The 23703-nt window shown below is 39.7% G+C and overlaps 1 protein-coding gene and 1 long non-coding RNA gene across 7 annotated transcripts in view; one reads left to right on the forward strand and one right to left on the reverse strand.

Moving 5' to 3' along the window:
- glra2 (glycine receptor alpha 2) overlaps positions 1 to 23703 on the reverse strand; it is a 186373-nt gene that overhangs the window by 38905 nt on the left and 123765 nt on the right. The gene's annotated exons all lie outside the window — the stretch shown is intronic.
- LOC134297512 (uncharacterized) lies at positions 7297 to 15569 on the forward strand. The gene is made up of 2 exons (XR_010004282.1): positions 7297 to 7941; positions 14962 to 15569. It is a non-coding gene; the product is annotated as an uncharacterized LOC134297512 (long non-coding RNA).

Genomic DNA, 23703 nt, shown 5'->3' on the forward strand with positions numbered 1-23703 from the left:
TACAGCCATATAACCCATAATATCAAGGCAGATAATCCACAATATCTGCTTTGAACTGGATTATCTGAGTCTACACTACCATATAATCCATTTCAGTGTGGATTTTATACAGCTGTGTGAAAGGGTCCTGAGTGATCAGTGGGAATGAGAAAGAAATGCTCAGTCAGAAAAAGTGGGTATCCTTGTGGGGCCACCTACAGACTTCCTGGAGAAAGTTTGAAGAAGAAGAAGAAAAGAGAAGGAAAGGGCCATCACTCTTCGCCATCCTTTATTGGGATCTAAACACACATGATGACTTGAAAGTAATTTCTTCAACTATTAAACTATTACAGGTCTTCAAATAAGATGGTTGTGTGTCCTGAAATGGATACTCTCTTTTTTTTTTGTTACAAGTTAAAGTTGAGATTAGTCTTTCAAAATCTATAGAAGTATCATTTCCCACTCTTTGTCTTAATATATAGTTAAATGTAACTCTTTTGTCATTTATATCTATTGCATCTCCATGCCATGGATGATCATAGTCTGAAAGAAGTGCTTTTGTGAGCACTTCAACCACACCATTCAATGCGTCCTGCAAAAGAAGCTCCCCATATCATTTATATACCAGTACAGCTCAGTATAATCCTGCTGTAGACTTATATAATGCAGTTTAACAACATTATATGAGTCTACCCTGAATGCAGTTAGAAACTGTGTTATATGGAAATGTAAATGTGGCCTCAGTCCCACCACAATCACAGGAAAAGTTGGTGAGGACATGGGAGATAGCCTTCTTGGGGTGGCTCCTAGACTAGAAACCTTTCAATGGCAAGTCTGGTTAGACCAGTGGTTCTCAACCTGTGGGTTCCCAGGTGTTTTGGGCTACAACTCTCAGAAATCCCAGCCAGTTTGCCAGCTGTTAGGGAGCTGTAGGCCAAAACATCTGGGGACCCACAGGTTGAGAACCACTGGGTTAGACCCAACTTTGATGTCTTTCCACTGCTAGGCTATGATTTTTCTCCTTTAGCAGACTTTGGCTTTTAATTATAGGGATAATAGAAATTGAAAGTTGTATGCTGTGTATTTATTTATTTATTTATTTATTATTCAAACTTATATGCCGCCACTCCTCTAGGGCTCGGGGTGGTTTACAAGAACAGGCTAAAATCTAACAATTTAAAAACATCTTAAAAACATCTTAAAAACACTTTTATTTATTTTTTATGTTTGTAGCTATAATTTAATTGTTTTTAAAAACCTTTTAAACTATGTGCTTTTAATAAAAATGTGGTTTTTAAAACTTTGGTAATTTAACATTCAAATAATAAAATAAAACAGACACACAATAAATATAGGAGCTCGGGTTTTTCCAGCTTGCTAATCATACATGCTTTTTGGTACCCAGTCATAGCGGCCCTAGGTTTTTTCCACTATGTAAGCAAACCTAGGGCTGCGCCCCCCCCCAGAAATTACCCCTCCCCCAACTTACCGGTGGCGGTGGCAGCGCGCTCTCCAGCCACAGAACTACGAAGGCCTCCAGGAAGGCCTCGCTTTCTCGCAAGATTTTGCAAAATCTCACAGAAATCTCGTGATATTTCATGAGATCTAGCAGAAATCTCACGAGAAGAGCGAGGACTTCCTCGTTCTGCGGTGAGCGATACAATGGTCGTGGCCGCCGCTGCCTAGAGAGTGCCCCCAAGGGCTGCGCCCCAAGCTGCAGCTTCAACGGCTTCAATGATGAACCGGCCCTGCTTAGTAGTAGAGTACCTGCTTTGCCTGCAAAAGGTCCCAGATTTAATCTCTAACTTCTTCAGTTAGGGATTGGAAATATTATTGTCTTAAACCCTGGAGAGCTAGTTAACATCTTTCATATACAGGAAATTGGGAAAGGAAATGGGACTGTGGATAGTTTAGACAAAAGATGGGAAATCTGCCACTCACTAGATGTGGCTGTACTCCACTGGCCATTGGCTATGGTAGGGCTGGTGGGAGTTGAAGTCCAAGAACATCTAGGGGACTTCAGCTTACTCTGTCCTCATTTAGAGGAAAAGAAGACAGGTAACAGAGTATACTGGCCCCCACCTTTTGTAAATTTAGTTTCAAAGTATTGACTATGCTAGCTAAGCTTTCTCAAAACCTTACCCCCTCCTTCTTGTTGATTTATATAATGCCATCAAATATACACAACAGTGAAACAACAAAGATTCCATGTGAATACTAATGGAAGAATACACACACATAGGGAAGAAGGAATAACAACTCACAAACTATACAATGCAATTGCAAAAACCTCCCCTTTCTCCTTCCCCCACCCACATTGGCACTCCCTACCATTAGTCACAATGGACAATTGGCATGCTTGTTGTGCATCAGCGTTCAATATGCATTGGTAGCACTATGCCACTGTCACTTTGCTATAATAATACCACGGCAGTCTTTTGCTGAATATGGGCATTGGAAATCTGCTTAAATTTATTTCCCTCAGACATAGGTCCACTTGTGTAGATGCAAGTCTCATACTGAATTCCAGCCCACATATTTATCCTCTTATTTTTGATGGCAGCTTAAGGAAAAAGCAACACCAGCTCTCTCCTCTTTGGGATGAGGATGCTTGAACCATCCAAACCTATAACATGGAGATATTTTCAAAAAGCTAAGAGGATAAGATGCTTGGTGGGTCATAAACATCACATAATGTTAGAGACCCCCATTTGCTCACATTTCTTTATTAAACCGGATGTTGTTTGCTGTGTTGTCAAGGCAATTGTCACTAACCAATTTACTTAATTTATTCATTGCTAATATGGAGAGACGATCAGTCCTAAGAAATAAATACACAACCATCCCTTCATAATTATGCCTTGAAGGAAGTTATAAAAATGTATACATTTGGTTAAGATCTTCAAAGTATTAAAGGAAATACAGGAGGAGGGCTTAGAGGTGGTTGTTTTTAGATCATCACAAACCGAAAAGATCAAGAGTACGCATGTTTGTATGTATATGTGTGTATCCAATAGCTTCAGGATATATTCTCTAATTTTAAGTTTTTATTTGATTCAATGAACTGGATCACTTTTAATGGTTCAGTTAGTCAGGATTATTATAGAAGCTACAGTGTGGAAAATATATTTTCTTAATATAGGGTAGTATCAGGAATTCCGAATTTCACCAGGGATCTCCATGGCATACAAACACTCAACTAGGCATTTTTTTTAAAAAAATATTCAAATGGTAATCTTGACAGTTCTTCTTATTTCCTTTTACTTTTACTCTTCTGAATGCAAACGGAAGACATATTTTTATGGAAGACTATCATTTTTAAAGAATGTATTTAATTTAGTTTCTTCAAAGGAGCACACAAATGGAAAGATGTCAAAGCAAAACGTTTGATATCTTTCCACTGATATCTTTCAAACAAATTATGCAGTTCACGCTTGTATTGTGTGCATTATAGACATTTTGCACAAAGATCAGGATTAATCCTAGTACAATTGTTTTAAGCATTTCCAGAAAAGGCAGAAGCATAAAAAGCGTGGTTCTCCCCACACGCAGAAGAATTAAATTTTGAGGATTCCAGCTACAAGATTCTCTAAATCAGAAAATTCTGAGCTCCTATCAATTAGTTGGAAATGCCAAAAAAATTAATACTAGCAGGCCTTTATTGTCATCAGTTTGAGCTTCTCGTTATCTCATAAAAGCAATGGAAATCATAAAGTAATTATGAATTTTGGTATTTCAGTAAACAAATGTTTCCTGAAGAAAGTCATTTTTAGGTGCAGCAATGGGTGGGCTTTCCTTTGTTCACCCCAAAACCAAAGCCAGCCTGCCTTTTGCCCCTCATTTCTTTCCTGTTCCTAGGAACTGCTTGCAAGAAACCACATGTCCTCACTCTCTGGTTTTCTGATGAAGTCCTCACTTCAAAGGGGCATGTTCTCCATATCTCTCTTTTAATACCTCCTTTCCTACAAACAAGCAAACCAGGCAGGGAAAAACTTATAAGCTCGCCCTAACTCTAATTGCAAATAATGTTCCCTAGTATACAGCTTTGTCTGCCTCCCTTTTCCTATCTAGAAGAATACCACGCCAGTAATCATGCTCCTTCTGACAGACACTTCTAGCCATACCATCTTCTTTGGTGACAGTCCCTATTGCACAATGCCAAGTACATCCCGCTTCAGATATGCTTTCTCCACGTGATTATCTCTTGGTTCTTTCCACTTCCGTGCCAGCGTGCCAGTAGTAAGATGGTATCAGGAAGCAGATTCTTTTCTTCTCCCCTTCCCCCTAACTATTTCTAAGATGCCTGTTTTCCATTTACTTCACATTTTATAGCTGTATTTTTCAAAGCTAGAATTGCACAATAGTTCTAAAAAAAACCAAAAAAAACTACAGAACAGTGGTAGTAAAGGAAGATGGGATTATGAGGATATGGACAAGTACAATTGTGAGACCACAAATAGGTGAATCAGTGCAATTGTTCTAATAAAGAGAGATACAAAACTGCTCAACATTACATGTATCAATGATCCTATAGGTGATGACTTGTGGCTGGATATGACTGTCTTCCAAAGACAGAGCGTTGGTGGTGGGTCCAGAAGTGACTGTGGAGACCTATTGTGGATCCACATGGTCTTTCACAAGGAGGACATAGGTTTCTAGATGGAAGGTGGTCATGACAAGGGTTGGCTAGCCACATCTTTCTCTCATCATCGTCCTCTATTCATGCCTCTTCAAAATCCACAGCATTGTTGGGTAACAACTGACCACCAGTTAGAACGCTTGAGGGCCAGGACTTCCCAGTTCTTAAAGTTTATCCCATATTTTTAAGGCTAGCTTTAAGCCCATCTTTAAATCTCTTATGTTGTCTTCTGACATTTCATTTTCTGTTCTGGAGCAGAGAATAAAGTAACTGCTTTGGGATATGATGTTTGGGCATTTAGACCACATAGCCAGTCCAGGGGAATTGATGGCGGAGAATCCTCATTTCAATGCTGGTGGTCTTTGTGTCTTCCAGAATGTTGGCATTTGCCCACCTGGCTTCCCAAGAGATTTGCAGGATTTCTCAAAGGAAATGATGATGGAATCTTTCCAGAAGTTCAATGGTATCAATGGTAGCGTGACTCTAGTAGAATACTGGATTCTTCCAATAAAGCCCTTTGACAGTCTCCAGCCCAGGAACACATCACAATGCTTGCCTAACATCAGGGCCATAGCCAGAAAAAAAATGGGGGGGGGGGTTGAAAATTTGGGGGTGGGGTTGAACCCCTAGCACCCCCCACCCCCGCTACAAACCTGTCAATATCTGCTTGCGATAGTGCCTGAAGGGACTCTTAATGTTTTGCGTCTCATAGATTTAGCATGGAGATTTGGTTAACCAGTTAAAATTCATGAGTAAACCAGGTTTTTTTTATAACCTGAAAAATTTTGGGGGGGGGGGTTGAACCCCTAACCCCCCCCCCCTCGCTACAGGCCTGCCTAACATTATGCCAGACTTGGGTAATTCAAAATAGCTTCCAATAGTCCTAGGCTGGTTGTGGTTTGGTATGAGTGCAGTTTCAGCCTAGCCTTATATCTGCTCATGTCATCCTTGGTGACCTGTGCCATCTTCATTTTTTACAACTCTGCTTCTAGTTATCCCTTTGTTATTGCAAAAAGAAACTAATTGCAAGTGAGTTATTGCTACAAAGTAGTTTACTTTTAAGCCCTTTGACAGATAAAATGAAAAACTCCTAGGTATATCCCATGATGAGTCACTGGTGGGACTAGAATCCCAAAGCTATGTTCATATACTTTGGGTGGGTAGAAGAAGAAAAAATTAGCAGTCTCAATATATAATATGCTTTTCAAAATAAATGTATTGTCACTCAGGTTTTAATTAATTTGTGCCCCCCCCCAAATGTCTGTTTTACTTTTATTTCTAGATTCTATTTTTAAGCTCCTTTAGGCAGTGAATTAAATATCCCAACAAGCTTCCTAACAGTCACAACTCTTTATAATTATACTTGCCATCCATGCCAATCATCTCTGGTGTCTTTTTCACAGATAGGCTATAAATGCTATTTTCCACATGGGATTTTTGGCAATGTTACTATCCTTTGATCTTTTAGACTATCAAATGGAAAAAAAATTTGGTGTCACTGGACCTTCTAAAAATCTAATGAAAGCTATAGAACCCCTCCCTAGAACAATGCACTTAAACACAATTTTAAAAGTAGTTGACACAGAATCAAAGTAGATCAGTTAAAACATATTGCAATAAAACACAGTAAAAACAGCATTTATACAAAAGTTACTTTAAACAAAACAATACATTAAACTATAAAACTCAGTTAACATATAAATCAGTTAAAAATAAAGTGGGATAAAATGGACCACCAGGTTGGTGGAGGGGATGGCATGGAGAGGCCACTTAAACTAAGGTGCAATAATACAGTTCTAAAGTGTTTTGTAGCCAAAGGACAAAGTGTAAACGTTCCTAGACCAAAGGGGTGGGAGACGGCTGGCCAATTTGTTATGAAAAGAGGGACCTGTGCGAAAGAAGGTGTATTAATCTGACTTTTGGTCATGGAGACTTAGTTATTCAAATGTGCAGCGAAAAAGACAAGTTTCAAGCTGCTTTTTAAAAGAAGCAAGGTTGGGGGCCTGCCTGATCTCTCCCGGGAGGGAGTTCCAGATCCGGGGGGCCACTACTGAGAAGGCCCGCTCCCTTGTCCCCACCTACTGAGCTGGCGATGGTGGCAGGAGCAAGAGAAGGGCCTCTCCGGATGAACGAAGAGATCGTGCAGGTTCATAGGGGGAAATACCGTCAGAAAGGTAGGCGGGTCCCAAACCGTTTAAGGTTTTATAGGTAAGAACCTGCACCTTGAATTGGGACTGGAAAATAATCGGCAGCCAACTGACCTGCTTAACTGATCTGATCTGCTCAGCAATCACTGGCCATGTTGGGGGGCTCAGAAAATAGGTAAGTCTGTGTTGGGAGGGGAGAGAACAGTTCTTGAGTCTGTTTGGCAATGGGGAGGGAATAGAAAATGGTCTGAAGAAGATTCTTTTTGTCAAACACTTAAGAAGCCCCTTTATTATTTCCACCTTCAAAATGCCAAATTTGCAATCCTGCCCTAATCCATTTGCATCTTGAAAAGAAATTTTTTCAAAGACAGAAATCCCTGTCCAGTTTCTCTAAATCTCTACCCATATGCCACTATGTACAGATCTACTTTCTCCTGCCACCCTCCGCCCACAGTCTAAACTGGAGTGCAAACCACCTGGTGCTCCAGATGTTAAACTTTATTGTGCTCCATTGCTATTCTGGCCAGAGCTGCTGTCAAGAGTCAGACGCCAATTAGCGAACAAAAATAGAGTTTATTCAGCAGATAAGCCAAAAAGTAATGTTAACACAGAAAAAACCTTGAAACACTTCACTATCAGTGCTTCAAGAGCAGTTCAAACAAAAATATAATTCAGCAACAAAAGCAGGTAAAAACAAAGCTAAACAAACTTAGTGCAAACTGCACTTTCTGAGTCCAAGCCCTGCCAGCCGGCTCTGTAGTTTTCAAAGGAACAGTTCCCAAAAGAAAACACCAAATTGGTCAGGAAACAAACAAACAAACTAAGAATGCAGTAGACTGCTTCCACAATGTGGATAAAGCCGAAGGCTCCAAAAGGATGGTGCAAAGACGTCGTCCGGGATTCCAAGGTCAGGTCAGGAGATAACAGCGGTGTCCAAAGAGCAAGCCAGGAGTCAAAAGCCGATAGTAGTCATCAATCACAGGGCGAAGGCAGTAGCAAGGTCAAATTCCGATCCAAGGTCTGAAGAGGGTGCAGTCATCCAAAACAGGTCCATGATAAGACACAGCGAGAGCCAAGCTAGGTGATAACAGCAGATGCAAATCATAGTCCAAGTCCAGTCTTCATGGAAACACAGAGATCCCAATGGCGCCTCAGCAACACCTTGCCACACGCAAAGTGCAGTGGCCAAACATTCCCATTTTATTCCCCTTCCTCCTGGGTGACCAAACACTCACACCCAAACACCAGGTGTCCCAAATCTACTCAGAGTCTGAACTCCACACAGCTAGAGCTCGTGGATCTGGAGTACCTAGCAATTCGTCGGAGTCCCAATCATCCTGCCCACACTTAGCCCCATGAACACTTAAAGAACCATCCTCCCTTCTCCAAGCATCCCAATTGGGATCAGCTCCTGCAGAAACCCCAGGTTCAGAAGCATCCATAGCCCCAAATCCCCAGACATCTCCGGTGGCTGTGCCCATTCAGTGCCCGCTTCCCCAGCCACCACCTGTTCCTCAGCATCCATCTCCCCATCTGAATCTTCCTCAGAAGATCCCCCATATAGCTCTCTAAGTCACTTCCTGCGCAACTCCTCCAGTGAACCCTCATCATGAGGGTTTTTTCTTCCTCTTCGAATTCCATCCCCATCAACCATAATCCCCGAAGGCGCAGTCACAACAGCTGCATAGGCTCCCATGTTAGTGGGGTAGCAAATCTGCTTAGAATTTGATCCAAAAATAAATGGAGTTAATCATAACTTTTGATAGCGCCTTTAAATTTCAGGCAAAAACATGGGTGCTATCCGCCAACCATTGGATCTAAAGAGACCTTAGCAAAAACAGCTTGCTACGTGAATATAATAGTTATACAACTTGATCCAACAAGGTTTTTTTTCCATAATTTTTAAGTCCTAAGACTTCATGGAGCTGGAAGTTGCTCTTGTACAAAAGTTACAATCTTACTTTGCATTGAGCAATGAACTCATGCATTCTGAGTTGAAATAAACATCAATTACGCAAAAAAGCTGAGATTATTGCACCAAGCTGTAATTAGCTATGCTATATCTCATTTGCGGAGGACATTATGCTGTGTTACTCCCAGCTTGGAAAGAAATCTGTTACCAGATGAGACCAAAAGCATCTGTGTTCTCTGTACTCTTTAGTATTGGTTCTGAAAACCTGTCTTAAGCCATTACTCTCCTGTTTTATTTTCTTAAAATCAAAGAAGTGTCATAAGAATGAAGGAAGTTAGCATTAAAATGGATGAATCTTAGCTTCAACATGTAATTTAGAAAGTACAGGTTGGTGGGATGAGACAAAAGGAGCAAATATACTTGATGATTCAAAGTGACATTTAATGCATTCTCCATCTGTTAAGTTTGGTTGGTGAAAAGGAAGTTCTAACAGAAAAGTAGCAGTGTTTTTGGTTAAAATACATATCGAATGCTGCCTCTTCTAAGTGTATAGGTCATGTAGGTAGAAATATCATAAATGGCAAGCATTCGCAATGCACTTATGATTCTCATTGAAGAAGAAAAACATGACATTATTATTCCAGACAAAGCAAATGCACATTCCTCATTATGTGCAACAGTACCATCACCCTCTTGCCTTGGAGCGCCATACACTACACCAGGCCTGCACCTTCTCATTGCTATTCTCTTCATTTGCATTTCACACATTCTCTGCATCTTTGAGAAAATGTCCAGCAATTCTCCTTTATTTGTCTGAAATTCTTAATATAGAGTTCTCCATTGTTATCAGCAGAGGATCCCCTAAAGCAGACATGGGCAATTGAGAAGGGAGCAGGGGCATTTTCTCAGGCAGTGATGTCCCTCTCTACATGACCAGAAGTTGGCCAAACCAGCTTTGGATTGGTTGTTTTTAGTGTATTTGCATGTGGCTGTTACAGTATCTCCTTTTTTTTTAATCTCCCATGGCAACATGCTATGGCATTTTGGGATTTGTCGTTTAGAGAGGGATAGTTCAAATCCTTAGCCAAAAAAGTTCTAGTGCCTCACCAAACAAAAAATATCAGAATTCTACAGGAAACAGTTAAAGTGGAATGGGGTGCAATAATTCTATAGTATGGAGGGGCCTTTTCCCACCCTGAATACTCCTCTGTCCTGCCTGTATGGCTCATACTAGATCCTGAATGCAGTTAGACATTGAGAGATCTCTCTTGAAGGATGAGCACATAGCTTCCAGGCAACACCAAGAGAAGGAAGCAGATGGTCCCAAGTTTAAGACAGATTTTTTTTTAAAAAAAGGTCCATGTGCCTTTAACAGATGCTGCCTGAATGCAACAGGTGAAATGCTGTCTCCAATATGGAGCTGCATTGACAAGGGTGCACTGCTTGCTAATTTTTTTCCTATCAGGTAGACGCCAGGTCAGTCACTACACCCCTTTAAGTCTGAGGAAGAAAACATTGTGTGAATAAAAGCTATAAATTATCATAGACTCATAGAGCTGGAAGAGACCTTGTGGGCCACCCAGTCCAACCTCTGCCAATAAGGTTATGTAGGTTTGTATGTGGATAGGTAGCCCATCTCATTTAGAATTTCAATTTCTCATTGAAATATACATCCCTGCACTTTTAGCCTTGAGATCCATGCAAACCATGAAGCATGTGGTTAGTAGTAAAAAAAATCTAAATATTTTACTTTTACTCATTGGAATATAGAATCCAGATGCTTTAACCCACACCACACCTGTCCCAGTTCTACATTATTTCCCAAGCTGCATGAGTCATTTAGGAACTATCTTCACAACATTTGCCAAAATGTGCAACCAAAAGCTGTCAATATTTATTTCTGACAGAATCATGGAATGCCTCTGTATAAGGTCACTGGCCTTCAGCTAGATAGTCATGTATCCTACTTTACAGCATTTCCATTTGAAAGTATCTTCCAGTTGAACAGCAGTCCAACCCAAGTCCAGCTTAAGGTATAAGAAAGGAGAACAAGGGTCTTGATGTTGCCCATCAACACTAAGCACCTAAACAGCAAACTAAATGCATATACTTTTCACCTGGGCACATTTTTTCTCCACTGTAATTTGTGCATGAAACAAAGTCTGAGTCCATTGAAGTATCAGAAAGTATCAGAAAGCAAAGGTGCCATTATATCCGCCATACATGTAAATTTTGGAGTATTTTGGATTTTGGAATTTTGGCTCAATCTATATGCATTTTATGTAAATCTGAATCTTTTGGAGGAGGGTGTTCCTCTTTTGTGGTGATACGTCGTCATCATCATCATCTCGGCACATGTTGCACGCTGCCTGGGTTCTATGAATTAGTCTCCAGTGTTAATATTGTATGTTTTATGTTAATTTTAACGATTGTTTTTACTGTAATTGATGTTTTTATTGGATAACTGTTTTATTGCTGTGTTTTGATATTTGATTGTTTTATCGGGCAAGGCCCCATGTAAGCCGCCCCGAGTCCCTTCGGGGAGATGGGGTGGGGTATAAAAATAAAGTTGTTGTTGTTGTTGTTGTTGTTGTTGTTATATCATCATCATCATCATCATCATCATTTTATTTCTTACCCATCTCTCCTTGTAGCTCATGCAGGTCACAGTACAGTCAAAACACACAAACATTGCAAAAATTCTATAAACTCATATATTAAAATGTGGTTCTATAAAAGATACATATTAAATCCTATTTCGATAATATATATATTAAATATAGGACAGAGATTAGAACACAGGACACAAGTTTAAAATTCATGTTTAAAACTGGTTGGTTAAGCCTGCCGAAGAGATAGGTCTTGACTTGTTCTTAAATTGTGACAGCTGATCAGAGCTCTTCCTGTAGGTCATTCCACAGTCTTGGAGCGATGAGTAGAAAGGTCCTCTGGGTGAAGGTCACCAGTTGAGTTCTGGTAGGCTGGAGTAGCCGCTCCCCAGAGGACCTAAGTGTGCAGGGCAGATTGTACAGAAGGCAATCCTATAGGTAACCTGGACCCAAACCATATAATTTTGGCAGCAGTGCATTAAATGGCCACCCAGAAACCTTTTATGAAACAAACTGAATGATGAAGCTGAAAGGTTCAGTGCATGGGCCTGTCACACATGAATCTATGGATTCCTGTCAATGTGATGGTGTGCAGAATAAAGGTCCACTGTGAACAAAGTCTGTGATATTTCCTGGACCTGCTTCATTGAACTAAATCTTTTATCATCTGAGCCTGTTCTTTTCTGAGATATTCATGAATACATCAGTATCCAAACTGGAATAACATTTGCAAAACTTTCCATGAACCCAAAGGTATACATTTGGGAACTGCACACAATGTATTCATGAATATTTTTATGCCTTACATGGCATACCGTATTCCTTGGTGAGCCATTGCTGCCTTTTATGTATGTATGTCTGTGTGAGCGAGTGAAGGTGCGAGATCCCCTCCCAAATAAATTATCTATGAAAATACATATGAAATGGTGTATGTCTTAAAAGCTATTTATTTTGGCATTTCACAAAATGAAAAGCTTGTAATATGTCCACACTTGCTTTTAGTTTATTTTCAAATTTATTATTTGGAGAAAAAAGACAATAATGGTTGCCACTTTTTTCAGGCACTTTAATAAGCCAACAAAGAGAAGCTGTGATCCTAAAATCATTCTGTTTGACATAAAGATGTCACTTTATTTAAAGAACAGAACTTATTCAAAATCATGTCCCCCAAAGTGTCTAACTGCATTTGTGAGTAATAGAAACCATGCACTCTTTTCCTACCCATATCTTACTGGCCAAACCAGTACTCAATCTATTTACTATTTGCCACTTATTCCTCATTTCTGGCACTTTAATAAGCCAATAAAAAGAAGTTGTGATTCCCAAATAATTCTGTTTGACATTAAAGGTGTAAAAGACGTCACTTTGGTTAAATAATAGTACTTCTCCCAGAGTGTCTAACTGCATTTGTTAATAATAGAAATCACTTTTTGAAGATATTTGGGGTTGGCTGACTGGTCATGGTCTAGAGCAGTGATTCTCAAACTGCGGGTCTCCAGGTGTTTTGGCCTACAACTCCCAGAAATCCCAGCCAGTTTACCAGCTGTTAGGTTTTCTGGGAGTTAAAGGCCAAAATATGATTTTAAATGTTTTTAATAATTCATGTTTTAATTGTTTGGTTTTAATTGCAATTGTTTATTGTTATATGGCATGAAATTGCTGCCTGCTGCAAGGCCACCTTGAGTTCCCTCCCCGGGTGAGAAAGGTGGGATATAAATATGGTAAATATATAAATAAATAAATAAAACATCTGGGGACTTATAGGTTGAGAACCACTGGTCTAGAGAGTAAATAACATCTACTTCATAGTACCCATGGTATGACATGGTTAGGTAGTCACCAAAGATCCAGCATCTATCTTTTTTCACAAGCAAGCTGAACTCAGCAGGCCTTATTTGTTCCATTTTTCAAAACTAAAAGTAATTATACACCTTGGGGGAAAAAAGACTATATCTGACTTAACATAGACCTATTCTCTCTGTCCCAAATAGCTTTAAACAGGATAATGGCACCCCCTGTTGGCTCTGGAGATGTAATTGGTCATTTCAGATTGCCTTTTTTAACATATGGGTATGGTGGAAGGAGACCAATGAAAGCTGTGGAGGTCATACATATCCTGTGACTTTCTTTCCCACCATCCAATGCATATGTCAAGAATACGGTCAAGCGATCAGGGCCGGAGTATCCCAATTTTATTTCTAACTAAATACTATTTGTTTCTTTTGTGGACCCCATCAGCATTCCATAGGATTGAGAAATAAAGACCATGGGACCCTGCTGGGTCAATTAAAGCAAATTATCCAATCGATAGCCAGACATACTTTTGCATAACTGGGTATTTCCCTGATATCAAGAATCTACATTTTTATTTCTAGCCATCCAAGACTCTCCCCACTATCAAACTGATTCACATAGAAACACCCGTGTTCCATATTCAAAGGACTGATAAAGGTGACACTGCCAGCAAATGATTTACAGGTAATCAGATACAGGCTGCAAAGATAGGAAACCTTCTAAAAGTTTTTGAATTACCATTGTATCTCATGATTTATTTAAAAATAACAGAGAGATCAGGGTAATCTTATCTGTCTTAACCAATTAGAGGGCCAGTAAAGTATTTGTCTCACCAGTGAACTCTATTTCACACATAACCTGCTGAATTTATTCTTCTCACATAAGCTGACATTTACTAACCTATCGTCCTACATCTGCTGCCTCTGTGGTGAAAGGGGCAAGCCAAGAAACATCAAGACTCCAAACCCAGGGGAAGAACCAGGCAGATGAAAACAAACTGTTGAGTGTGGGGGAAGATCTCTATATTGTCAAGCTATAGACAGGCTTAAACACTGATGGCCAGAGAATTCTCTGCACTTTTCCAAGCCATCAGGCAACTTTTCCCAACTTAGATCTCACCAGACCTCAGTCAGCATGGTCTATGATCAGGGACATTGGGAGTTTCTGTCTAAACATCTGAAGGGAACCGGAGTAGAAAACCTGCTTTGGAATCTGGATTTTAGTGCTGGCATGTCATATTTATGTGTGATTATGGTTTTTAAATTTCACTCTTTGTAGTTTTTAATTGTGTTTTATGGTGTTCTTGGGGTTTTCCAATTTTTTTTATTGTTTACATAATATCTTTGTTGTTCATTTTTATGCTGTTGTGACTGCGCCTTCGGGGATTATGGTTGATGGGGATGGAATTCGAAGAGGAAGAAAAAACCCTCGTGATGAGGGTTCACTGGAGGAGTTGCGCAGGAAGTGACTTAGAGAGCTATATGGGGGATCTTCTGAGGAAGATTCGGATGGGGAGATGGATGCTGAGGAACAGGTGGTGGCTGGGGAAGCGGGCACTGAATGGGCACAGCCACCGGAGATGTCTGGGGATTTGGGGTCTATGGATACTTCTGAACCTGGGGTTTCTGCAGGAGCTGATCCCAATTGGGATGCTTGGAGAAGGGAGGATGGTTCTTTAAGTGTCCATGGGGCTAAGTGTGGGCAGGATGATTGGGACTCCGACGAATTGCTAGGTACTCCAGATCCACGAGCTCTAGCTGTGTGGAGCTCAGACTCTGAGTAGATTTGGGACACCTGGTGTTTGGGTGTGAGTGTTTGGTCACCCAGGAGGAAGGGGAATAAAATGGGAATGTTTGGCCACTGCACTTTGCGTGTGGCAAGGTGTTGCTGAGGCGCCATTGGGATCTCTGTGTTTCCATGAAGACTGGATTTGGACTATGATTTGAATCTGCTGTTATCACCTAGCTTGGCTCTCGCTGTGTCTTATCGTGGACCTGTTTTGGATGACTGCACCCTCTTCAGACCTTGGACCGGAATTTGACCTTGCTACTGCCTTCGCCCTGTGATTGATGACTACTATCGGCTTTTGACTCCTGGCTTGCTCTTTGGACACCGCTGTTATCTCCTGACCTGACCTTGGAATCCCGGACGACGTCTTTGCACCATCCTTTTGGAGCCTTCGGCTTTATCCACATTGTGGAAGCAGTCTACTGCATTCTTAGTTTGTTTGTTTGTTTCCTGACCAATTTGGTGTTTTCTTTTGGGAACTGTTCCTTTGAAAACTACAGAGCCAGCTGGCAGGGCTTGGACTCAGAAAGTGAAGTTTGCACTAAGTTTGTTTAGCTTTGTTTTTACCTGCTTGTGTTGCTGAATTATATTTTTGTTTGAACTGCTCTTGAAGCACTGATAGTGAAGTGTTTCAAGGTTTTTTCTGTGTTAACATTACTTTTTGGCTTATCTGCTGAATAAACTCTATTTTTGTTCGCTAATTGGCATCTGACTCTTGACATATGCATTGTTGTTTTATTATTACTTTATTAGTATTCTGACCTGAATTTTATGGTAGAGGAAGAAAGGACTTTAAAACTATGGGTAAAATTCATAATTGCAATCACAAATGCTTAACCTAGGACATTATCACACAAGGCTCTAAAATGTGTCTAGCATTGCAAACACATCTCAGATTTCCAGAGTCGGTCATGACTGGACTAAACGCCAGGGGAAAACCTTTACCTTTTACTTACATGCCAAGACAGCTACTTTTCTTATCACACCTATCAGATCTCCAAGCACTTGAAGAAACCAGCAAGTGAATTTAGCTTACAACTTCACATTCATTCCTGCTCCCTTTTTTCTGAGGAATTATTCAACCTCGAAAGTTCAAAATCTCATGAGCACTGCCCTTTAAACAATAATAAAACAATAATAAAAAAGGAATGATGGACTTTGCATTTACTGTAATTTACTTGTTTGGCATATTGTGCAAGGGAGAGGGCCCATTTTCGTTGATAAACCCGCACGAGTTGCTGTTTTGTAGTACTTCCCTTTATTGCAAAATGGATAATAATTAATAAAACATTAGAAGTTTTTTCCTGGTTTGTGTATTCTGCAAAAGCAGGGGCTATTCCTCATTGACAACCCAACTGCATTTTGTAGCAGTCTGGTTCCAACACATAGATTTCACATTTGCAAAAGAACAAAGGTTTGCAAACAATATAGAAATAACTAACCAACAATGGAAATTCTTTTAAGTTCCTGGAAGGAGTATCAAAATTAGTTTTGAAAATTTACAAAAATAAATTGAAGTGAATGGGACAGAAGATGGCAATTACATCTTTGCAGCTATTGCTCCTCATTCTGACGGCTGGAAGTAAAATGACTAGAACTACGGCCATGGGAAGTGAAGTAGTTCAAAGTGATGCCCTCACCATGGCCACAATGACACATCATAGTTCCCAAACTCACTGCTGAAGTTCATTTGGATTTATAGCTCAACTGAAAACATTATGAACACTAATTCAAAGCTCTTTCAACTGCCTAAAAATGTTAGTTCCTTGTTGTTTTTTTAAAAAATCCCTGGTTATAGATAGATTTCAGACTGGTTTGGAAAGAATATAGGATGACATCGTGTGATTGGTGAGCAATTACATTCATGGTTAGTGTGGCATCTCATATTACGAACCTCGTGTGATAATGCCTCTAGAGTTACAAATTTGTTGCTGGTTCATATTCATTATCCTATGAAGTCAATAGAGTAGGGTATACATATTGATCATGAAAATTCCCCAATATGGATTTACTAGGCAGCAGCTGCTATGAGCAACAAGTGTCTGTTCCTCTGTTAATTGGAAAAAGAAGATGGTAGCATAAGCTTTTGTAGACTAGGGGTGCACCTACACTGTAGAATTAATGCAGTTTGACACCACTAACTGCCATGACTCAATGAGATGGAATCCTGGAATTTGTAGTTTGGCAATGCACCAGGACTCTATAGCAATAAAGGCAAAAGACCCTGTAAAAATGCTTTACCAGATTCATTATGATGGACAGTATTAAAGATGTAAGCTTCACGTTTGCTTAAAAGGTGTCTTAGTGTAAGAATGGTCTGCATCCCCATTTCAAGCATTTCTTGGAGGTTCTCAGGAGTGCTCGTATCTTTCCAAACTTACTTCAAAATATATTTTGCAAAGTTTGCAGAGGTCATGTAGTACATTTTGTTCACTGCTTTAAAATAATTATTTTGAAAATGAGATGAAAATTCTAACCAGTAATTTTGCAAGAGAGGTATCAGTGTCCTTTGGCATCTAATGAGAAATGAATTTTTGAAAGCCCAGCACAATTACTTCTAATTACTCATGAGAAGATTAGCTGTAAAACAATTAATTCACCCACCTCTCTGTCTTTTCCCCAGCTGTTCCTTTCCTTTTAGATCATAAAAGTTAAAAGGAGCTTCTGTCCCTTTTTCACATTACCACCCATTCTCATGTCTTTCTCTCAAGCATGGAAGCTTTTAAGTATTCTGTATGGCAACATCAATAAGGCAATTCAGTGTGAGATTATTAAACATAAAATCTGTTTGGCTAAAGAGGAGGGAAGGATGGGAACTGGATCGTCAGCTCAAATGGCATTGACTTTTAATTCTGATTATTTTTCATGCATGCTGAGCATTATAAAAATGTTGTAACTTTAAAAACTAGCATATGAATTATTATTTTTCTTATCCTGCCCTATTCCCATTTCAACTCATGCAACATTTGTTCTTGTAACAAAGAGGACAGGGAGAGAGATGGTAAGACTGTAGGAGAAAATAGAAGAACAGAGTATGTCTTATTGTTTACCAGTTAATATTCTGCCAACATGACTATATTTGAAAAGTTTACATTGATTTCTTTTCCATTTACAGTAATTTATTTTTGTTTTTTATTTGCTACATTTTATTCTAGCTATTCAATAAAAATCACCCAAGATAGCTAGCAAACATTCACAAGCATTCTACAGCAGTTTAGTTATGAAGTGATATCTTATGGCCTGGCATCCCCCTCCCAAGCCCATCTTAACATCCAAAAGCCACATCAAATGAAGAAGATCGGATCAACTGACGATGTTTCTGGTCCTCTATCACCAATGAGTGAGACTGTGACAAGGAAATGTGATATGTCCTGCTTCTGATTGTTGCAGACTTGCTCACTGGTGAGAGATGTCTGCAAATATCATCTTTCTTATATCATTACCAAAAGCTGAATTGACCACCTTCCACACAGGATCGCTTTCCACACAGAAACCTAATATGGCTTGGAAGCAGCATGAAAAATGCCAGTTCTGAACTGCATTAACATCACACAAGAGTATCCTTTGCTGCTTCGGTAGCCACCTGCCCAAAATCCCAGCTGTGCTGAAGCCATCCTCCTTGCATCCCCAAATTTCCACCAAAGAAGAAAGAAAAACATCTACTGCACAGTACTAGCCTCTTTTTCCTGGCCCCATGCTATGTAACTGGCAAACGAACCTAGGAGGAGTGCTCTTCCCAGGTTCCTATGCAAATCACATGGTACTGCTATGCCATCTCACTAACCCTAACCCTAACCCTAAGAGGACTGCCATCCCACCTCCTTGGGCAGCCTGAGACTGGGGAGTGTGGGATGGCTGTGGAAATAGCGATCCAGGATGTGCATAGGGGTCTGGGATGGTTGTCCCTACTGCCCAACACAAGGGAATATACAAATCCTGGATCAGGAGTTTTTCTTAACCCAGTGTGTAGCTGCATTAAGTGGGTTAAATTGCATTAGCCTGCATGTGTTCTCTGGATGCACACATGCTAATGTAACTCTACTCAGCATTATTTGGCAGTGTAGATGCACCCATAGCCTCATTATGTGCTAGATTATTATCTTTGTTTCAATAGAAGTTATCTAAACAACTTAAAAAGCTTTAAAAAGATTTTCACAATTAAAACTGGTTTTCATGAGGATTGCAGAACTGACATTTTTATTTAAATAATCTTTTTAATCATAGGTTTCACCACAGTAATGATCATTTGTTAAGCTTTTATAAGTTACTCAACCATTTCATGGATATGTGAATAATGCATTTATCCCAACATAAACTCTAATTTAAACAACCTGTGTGTGCATAAGCATTCAGGAGAATTAACTTCTGCCACATTGTAGTTTTTGTTGAAGCATTTAATCATACTCCCCCTCAAAAAAACTGTCTCTTCATTAATTAGAAATGGTGTTTTCTTTGTATCTTTATATGAATAAAAGCTGAATCAATGTGTGTAAGCAGAGTGCTAAAGTTTGATGCAGTCGTAGTTTGATTTGAAGGTCTTGGTCAGAGTTTGTAAAAGTTGCTTTTTGGATTACAACTTCAGTAGTTATCCTGCCTGAAAGTTTCTAGAACCCCTTCTACACTGTCATATAATCCAGATTATCAAAGCAGATAATCCACATTATCTGCTTTGAACTGGGTTATATGGGTCTACACTGTCATATAATCCATCTTATATCAGATAATCAGGATTTTATATGGCAGTGTAGAAGGGGCCTAGGACAAGAAAATTAAATTCATTTTCACTGAGGGCCACATCAGCCTTATGGTTGCCTTCAATGGGCCATAGAAGTCATGGGCGGAGAATCCATGGATAGAGATGGCCAACTGTAGTTTGTTTACAGAGTGGTTGGTGCATTTTCATTTTTACCCAATTTGGTTCACCAGATGTTATTTAATGACAACCCCAATGACTTTTGATTATCTGCCATCTGGACTGGGGATAATGCGAATTGCAAGCCAACAGCACTTATGGCTTTGAGGTTGGGGAAGGTTAAAGGGCATTTTCAAATCAGACATCATATTCACAAGCCCTATTATCTTCACTAAACAAAACAAACTGCAGCCTTCCAGATGTTACTGTATTATAACTCCCATTGGTTTTAGTCATGTTGTCTAATGATGAGGAACATAGGATTTGTAGTCTACCATCTGGAAAGTCACATTAAATGACATGGTGGGCAAAATTCAGCCTGTGGGCCTTGAGTTTCATACGTGTCTTCTCAAAGCTCTAGTCCCAAAAACTATTTCCTCAAGTAGAGTAAAAACATAGAGCAATTAAAACAATTAGGCATTAAAACACATATTTGTATTTACTTATACCCCATTTTATCTCTCCTGAAGGGGACTCAAAGTGGCTTAACATAAAAGTATTAGTACACAATTTAAAATATGCAAACATACAAACATTAAAACAGAATTAAATATAAACAATATTAAATATTGACAGTTAAAAACCAGTCAAACATATTCAGTGCATATTCAAGTTATTGATTCCCTCTGGAGCCCATTTATTTATTTATTTATTTATTTATTTGCTTCATTTCTACTCCGCCTTTCTCAACCTCGAAGGGGACTCAAGGCGGCTTACAAATCCAGCAAAAATTCAATGCTGCACAGGTAAACAATAAAATACCTCTGATCAAAATATAAACAATCTAAACATATAAGCAATAAAACACGAATAAATTTCTGCTGGAAGGGGTTGGACTGGATGGCCCATGAGGCCTCTTCCAAGTCTATGATTCTATAAAATCTTCTATAACAATTCTATAGTGTGCTTTGGCTAGAAATCAAAGATATAAGTCATTTCAAGTAAGAAAAAAGATTATGCAAAACTGTATTGCATGCAGGATACTGGACTAATCTTTCTTGTAATACATGGGCCTACAGTATTTATTTCTGAGCATATGAACTAGTGAGGTGTTGAACTAGGATTCTGGGAGACCAGCCTTCAAATCCTTACTCAACCACTGGATGACCTTAGGCAAGTCACACTCTCAGTTTCTGAGGAAAGTAATGCCAACCTTCTCTGAACAAATCTTGACAACGATTTGCCTTTAAGTCGGGTCCAGCTCACTAGATTTGCCTAGGGGATAAAGTTGCAGTGTGTTGGAGTTGATGTAAAGGCATTTAACAACACAATGCACATGCATATACATACATTTAGGATGGTTGCTTAGCAAAGATATGGAAAAGTCTGTCAGTTTTGCTTTCTTCTACATTCAGTTTTTTTTTCCAAAACTCAAATTCTTTCCATGACTTCAATTGTTTTATTGCTTTGTTACTGTTATTTGTTTGTTTTATCGGGCCAGGCCCCATGTAAGCCGCCCCAAGTCCCTTCGGGGAGATGGGGCGGGGTATAAAAATAAAGTTGTTGTTGTTATTATTATTATTATTATTATTATTATTATTATTATTATTATTATTATTGTCTGTGGAATCTGCTCCGGGTTTTGTTTTGAACTTGATGGGCTGAGCCCTATACCCCAACTAGATTCAGCAGCTTAGACAGCACTTTACAGGTCCAATTAAAACCCTCCCAAGTGGGAAAGAAACCAACAGCCATCACTTAATTTAGAACAAAACAAAACAAAATACGAAGTCCACAAAAATGATACTTGCACTGGCTAAAAAGCAGAAAACACATCATGCAAAATTTTGAAGCTCTACTGGCTTTTTCATTAGGCAAAAGAAAAACATACAGGAAAAGGAAAGTGATAGTATTGGAGTCACAGGTCTAAATTTTGCAGCAGATGTTGTAGTTTAGTAGCTCTGAGGGGATTTTAATGCTGGCAAAGGCCACCCCCTGCTTGCCCATGTGGGGAGATAGAAGAGAGTAAAATTTAAACTCCATTAGCAGCAGTAAAGTAGCTCCTCTTGGGATCCACGATTTTTTTTGTCTTTTGTGAAGCCGCAGGGCTTTCCTTAGGAGAATTTCACAAGACGACTTTGTGCTGCTGCAGCAGGAAAAACTCTACCTGCATTGTGATCTTTTCATACACTGAGAAACAACAGAAACAACGTATTATACAAAATTTAGGTCTGTGATAAAACAGTACATAATCTTTGAGAAATCTGTTCTCCGACTAAGAAAGGGACTTATGGCTTCACAAAATACAGAGACACTTTGAATCCTAAGAGGGGTTACTTTGCTACTTTTACTGGAGTTTAAATTTTATTGTACTTTTATTCATTGCCCACACAGCTGTGATGACTCATGGGCCATGTAGTCCCGTTCCTAACGCTGTTGTGACAGATGAAGAGGAAAACTTGGGTTTTCCACCATTTCAGCCAGAATTGGAACTTTCCCAGCCTGAATTGGAGCCCTTGCACCTGCAAGAGGTTTGCCTTCCAGAAATCTGCCAAACAAGCCCTGAGTCAGAATCTCCCCCATTTTCTCGCCGTAGTTATTATCAACAACAAAAAGGAGTTCAGCAGGCTAATCACAGAAGCCTGAGAATCGCAGCCAGGCATTCAGCTGATTAAGACTGCTTCCATGAGAAATTCTAGGGAGTCATGCATCTGGACACAGAGATTGACTTTCGGTTCTGATTCCCCAGAGAAGTGTTCTTTGGTGGGAAAACGAGACCCTATTTAGGTTCCTTGCCCCGAAGGAATCTTGTGGAGTCAATTCGTCAGCTACTGGAATAGGTTGTGTGTGGACAGCGCTACTCCCGTTTCCAAGCCTCGTTCCTGTTTCCAAGCCTTCGTTCACGTTCCCAGCCTTGTTTGCTTCACGGACCTTGCCTTGTTTCCTAGGACTCAGCCTTGCCTTCCAGGACCTTGCCTTGCTTCCCGGACCTTGCCAAGTATTTACCACGGATCTTGTCCCTGTTCCTCGTTCCTTGTTGCCTTGAATCAAGCTTTGTGTACCAAGAATCAAGCTATTTCCTTGCCTTGCCTAAGTTTCATGGATTAAAGGACCTTGTCATCTCCCCTCACTCTGCTTGGCAAAGTGAGTGTTTCGGTTACTGGATTACAACTTTGGACCTTACTATTTCATATTGGACATTGTTTTCCTGGACTATATTTGACCTTTCCTGAAAGGACATCTTCTGAACTATATTCTACACTTATTTTTATTGCCTTTACTTATTTCCTTAATAAAGATATTAGATAGATTCTGGCCTCTGTGTATGGTTATTGGTGCTCTGCAGCCTGGGTCGTGACAACAGCCAAGAGAGAGTAGCATTTATCTGCACTGAGATCCATGCAAACCAATAAGAGAAACAACATCTCATACAACACTATCACTTTTATTCTCTTGTATGATTTTAAATATTATTTGCCTGTGAAGAACCCTTTTGCAGTTTTTAAAGTCTTTGTGTATTTTGGTTGGCTAAGAAAGCTATCAGTACTTTGTAGATTTTGAATTTGATTTATTTTGTAGTATGGTCAAGTAGCAGTATGGTCAAGTGGCAATTCTTCAAAAACACAAAAACAGCTTGGGGATCAATATTGGAAAGAGTGTCTTTTCCTATACACCACCTCATAGCCTCCAACATCCCACAGAAAAAATCAGGATCCACATGGCCTAGCAACATCAGAATGTGGTCAAGGGCCCTTCTAGACAGGCTCTAAAATGCAGAAGTAACTGGGTAACTAGCGGTAAATCTGCGCTGATTTTCAGTAACGGATGAAAGACACATGTTTAAAAAGTGCGCTTAAAACCCAATTCTGGCTGGAAAATGTGCACCATTGCATGACTGTTTATCCCTGCAGTCATGCAAAACACATGTTTTCCTTCCTTCTCCCTGTGTAGACTGCTCTAGCACACATGAACCTTTTAAAAGC

Source organism: Anolis carolinensis, chromosome 3, assembly GCF_035594765.1.
Source record: "Anolis carolinensis isolate JA03-04 chromosome 3, rAnoCar3.1.pri, whole genome shotgun sequence".
NCBI lineage: Eukaryota > Metazoa > Chordata > Lepidosauria > Squamata > Dactyloidae > Anolis > Anolis carolinensis.